The 4902-nt window shown below is 38.1% G+C and overlaps 1 pseudogene; it reads left to right on the forward strand.

The window, feature by feature from the left end:
- The first annotated feature begins 823 nt into the window (after positions 1–823).
- LOC149142411 (uncharacterized) lies at positions 824–1559 on the forward strand (annotated as a pseudogene).
- Positions 1560–4902: the final 3343 nt, after the last annotated feature.

Genomic DNA, 4902 nt, shown 5'->3' on the forward strand with positions numbered 1-4902 from the left:
GAGACAACAGCAAAGGGTACAAACCTGACCATGAATGGGTTCAGTGCAATAAATGTTGGAAATGGCGACTTCTGGTTCCAAGTTACAACAGTGAAAATCTATCAGATGAATGGTTTTGTTATATGGCGCTTTTAAAAGGTTCCTGTAGTATCCTTGAACAAGCAATTGAACCTGGGGTAATTACAGTTGGTGCAAAACGATCGAATGGTGGATTTATAACTTCGAGAGCATTGAACCTGTGAAGACACCGGAGAGCATAGACTATTCCGCAAAGAAAGGCAGGGGAAATGGTGTAGATCTCTCCAATAGATTATCAAATGGGATCCCTATTTCTAGTTTACCTATTCCTACTATGTCGCCAACTTGTGATAGATCCATAGGAAAGAGCCTTTATTACACGTCTGCAAGATCTCTAGCAAGCAGTCATACCCCAACTCCAGGCTCATACCTCGTTGCATCATCCCGTGGGTCTGGTCGCAGTGGTCCGAGTTTTATATTAAACCAGTCCTCGATAGACGATGAAGGATTGCTAGCAAATATTGAATCTACAAGTCCTACGGAATCAAAAACTATGCTGCGCAGTGTAGTTGCAATAGCTTTCTTCGTTGTCTGGCTCAATTATTTCCATTTACAAGGAATTCCAACCTTCCATTCTGCTCAAATAGATACAAGGGCAGCAGTTGTACTAACAGGGAGAAAACTTTTGCAGGAAGCGAGCATAATTGCATTCAGAGACTCAGCGATAGGTGAATGGTCCTCCAGTCGAATAGGAACTTGGCTGGGATGGATCCCTATTCAATCCGTTCAACTTGGCAATTAATTAATGGGTAAAGAAAGGGCAAATGTGAGCTTACCTTTTACATGGGCGAACACGATTGGTGAAACATCACATTTTTCTGGAGGCCATGTCAACAAGCCTTTCATGAGCGATGATGGAGTGCGTGGCATGCTTCTACATCACAAGACCGCAAAAGGTTATGCACCAGTTACTTTTGCAATTGCCTCTCGCCAAACTGACAATGTAGATGTGACTATTTTACCTCGCTTTGGACTGTCAAACAGAAGTTATACATCTGCTAAGGATATGTGGGTCACTATGAGAGAGAAAGGGCATTTTGATGAAGAAATTTGGAATGAGGATTGCAGTATTGCTTCCCTACCTGGAGAAGGAGCACGGGACTGTGCCTGAACCAGGAGCCATTGTTACAGCGAGAGTCACAAAGGTGATGGCAAGATTGGCCACAGTGAATATTATTTGTGTTGGGATAAGGGCAGTGAAAGAAAAGTTTACAGGTACTGTGAGACAACAAGATGTTCGAGCAACAGAGAGTGACAAGGTTGATATGTACACATCGTTTCACCTTGGGGATATAATCCGAGCAGAAGTTCTCTCTCTTGGTGATGCACGGGCGTATTACCCCTCCACAGCTAAGAATGAATTGGGTGTTGTATCTGCAGAAAGTATTGCCGGTGCAGCAATGATCCAAATCAGTTGGACAGAGATGCAATGCCCTTTGAAAAATCAAATAGAGCGGCGAAAGGTTGCCAGGGCTGTCTGATATGTAGCAGGAAGCTTTCGTATTTTAACACAAGATTTCACATTTCTTTGATGGATAAAATTCATGCAATTATGATGTTTGTAAATGTGATCTAGGACATGATGAGACAGGGATTCTTTCATTTGTAGATTCTCACAGTGGCAAAGAGCTTGAATCTTATAGGCCTTCCTATCCCATATCTCAAGTGATTCCTCTGCCAATGGCAGATTCAACTGAGCAACGGCTACATTCTTTTTGTTGATAACAGTGCAAGGACACACTTGTTTCCTAGAACCAATGAAGCACTGACTATGTTTCTTAAACAGATGTCAAATATTTACTTATATTTTGTTGATATAGGAAAAGGGTCAATCCAAGGTTATAGTATCAACAATCAGGACATGTCAGATATGGTGTTTAAGGATTATGGCTTCAAAACTAGAAAACTGTGGTCTGTATTGTTTCCTTCTGAATTGGAGAAAATTGTTGTCACTGTCACAAAAATCTAAATGAAGTGGGGCCATCTATAACACTTTCAACCCTTTCAGAGGTTGTGGCATTTGCAGTTGGAAGTTTCATCCCTATGCCTGCTTATCAAGTGTTCTCGATGTTTGCAGCTCTTGCGGTGTTAGTGGACTTCTTACTGCAAGTGACTACATTTGTTCCTCTTATGACAGTTGATTTGATAAGAACAGAAGGAAACAGAGTTGATTGCTTTCCTTGCATTAGAGTTAGTCCATCAACAACTAAACTTGAAAATAATAATTTGGGCAGGAGGCACTAAAAACCTGGCCTTTTGATGCAGTACATGAAGAATATCCATACACCTGTACTAAGCATACCAGCAGTGAAAGTTGCAGTCCTATTGGTGTTCAGTGGTTTTGCTTTTGCAAGCATTGCATTAACTACAAGGCTTCAACCAGGTTTAGAGCAATTGTATAAAGAACTCAGATATCAAACCTATGGCTGAGCCTACAAATTTGAAGGAGCTGTAGACTTATTAAAATCGCAGATTCAAGCATTGTTTATGTAGGCTGTCCGGTGACTGTGGCATAAATGAATACAATTTCAGGTCTTATTGTTTTAACATATCTCAACATAAAGTCATGTTGTATAACTGATGCTGGAGGACTGTGCTTTTGAAGTTACACAGCAGTTTCGTAGCGCGCTACGAAACTGCTGTAGCTGCATGTTTCAGTTGAGCTAATCAATTATGATTGACAAATCAGCAAAATCTTTTTGAAAGGTGTTGTCTTCACACATGAAAAAAGGTGGCCAGCACATCATGGACGTGGTGCTCTATATTTTTGGGTTATTAAAGAGACTTAAAGTACATGCTGCTGCATATTCGAAGTGATGGGGGACCAGAACCGAAAAGTAAGGGATATTCTCAGCCAACACGGAGCAGATTAAAGCCTTCAGTATCCAAAGCCAACATGGGGCATTAACTGCTCATCTCATGCCATCTCAGCCAAACGAAAAGGAAACCAGGTGTCAAAGCTGCAAGGAGGAATCATTCTATGAAGGAGATAGAGTTGGAGTTATAATTAAATTAGAACTCTTTAGAACTTCAGTTAGTGGTTATTGTATTAAATAGTTTGTTGCAAAGCAGATAGGTGTCATTAGTGGCAGTCATCGAGCTCCCCTCATGCTGGAGGAGGAAGCTCCAAGTAGTTAGAGTTATGTTTCTATATATAGCTGAATCATCTATGTAATGAGGGTTGGATATTTGAGAAAACAGAGTATTATTTTGGCTTGTGTAAAAACTCAGTTTCAGTAATACAATTTGCTGTTTTTCTTCTCAGGATTCATACAGTGTTTCAATGCTCAAGATATGTGGTTTTGCTTTATCCTTAATGTTTTTACAGTTGTATAAATACACAATCACTCAGAATTCACTTATGCTGCTCTGATTTCCTGTGTGTATTTGTAAGCTGAGGTTTTCTATGAGATGTGTTTTGAGTATTTAAACATCACATGCCTTGACTTCTATGTATGAGTAGTGTTATAGTTTACTGAAGTATGATTAATTCCATAAGCCCAATGGAAGTCTTTGTAATGTTTGTCCAGCCAGCATGTTTGTTAAATTCACCTTACAAGAGTTAGCCATCTTATCAATAGTCAAAATCAATAACCTTTTGAGAGAGCCGTCTCAGGCTAGGGAGGCTAATCCTTAGTCAAAAGATTGGTCTGAAATAGTTACACAGAGTCTACCTGATCAGCAGCCCTTCAGTGCTTGATTTTGTGATAACATGCTCTTTAAGTCTTGTTTTCAAAGATCATCCTGTTTCCCCGATATAATTCTTGCCACATGAGCAATAAATCTTGTACACACCCTTGAGTTGTTGATGATCTATGTTATCCTTGACTAACCTCATCATTTGCCTAATTTTTCCACATGTTATAAACTGAGCGTTTATGTCCTTTTTTAGAATTTTTGAAATCTTATCCATAATCCCCTGAATGAATGGGAGGTATACTTTCCCACAATGGGAGGTATACAAAAAATTAAACACTTAGTAAATAGTTACATAAGTGCCTATTGAAAATATATCCAATTCCTTACTTATCATATGCATAAGAACTACAAAGATTCGTGATCAATTATTGAATTAGTTCAAAAAAGGACATCATGTATGCAAGAAAACAATTATAAATCCTAAATCAGAAGATAGCTTGTCGATCTAAGATTATAACTATCTATTCCTGTGCAAATTTTAGCTCTCATATTATATCTAAAATTAAGCCTGTAGAATAGTCTGAGCAGACTTTTAAATGAGTTAACAATAGTGCATGAATCCAATTATTAACTCATACATTCAAAATATAAATTGAAAGACTCAAATAAGAATTTATTTCAATTAAATCTTGTAAACAATAGTGTTAAACATCATTAAATGAAATGATCCTTTATTAATAAATGAAATCAAATTACATATTCTCAGAGAACGACAGTAGTGCACAATCCTTTGGAGTCTGCAATAGATCTCTTCTTCTGGAAAATGTCTCCTCCTTTCAGCAGTAGTGCATGATAAATAAGATCTTCTCCACCAATAGATATAATCCACGGTTACAATATTACAAGCTTCTCTCCCTTGATTCGAGACCTATCATTCTATTAAAAATACTAAGAGGTACAATAATGGAAGCCTCCAAGGCTTTGTCTTTCGAATTCTAGACCTTTATTTCATACAAAAAGTAAGCTTAAATAGCACAAAACAACTCCAATCTATTGTGCAGAGCATTGAGGGAATTTAAATCGATCCCTTCAACAATGCTTTAAAGGAAAACAATATTTTGGTAGAAGTTTTTGAAAGTGATTTGTTGTCTCTATCAAATTCGTTTGTTCCATCGAATTCTCTCG

Source organism: Pinus tabuliformis, chromosome X (assembly GCF_031772625.1).
Source record: "Pinus tabuliformis cultivar Carrire ecotype Pingquan chromosome X, CPIR1, whole genome shotgun sequence".
In the NCBI taxonomy this organism is placed as follows: Eukaryota; Viridiplantae; Streptophyta; class Pinopsida; order Pinales; family Pinaceae; genus Pinus; species Pinus tabuliformis.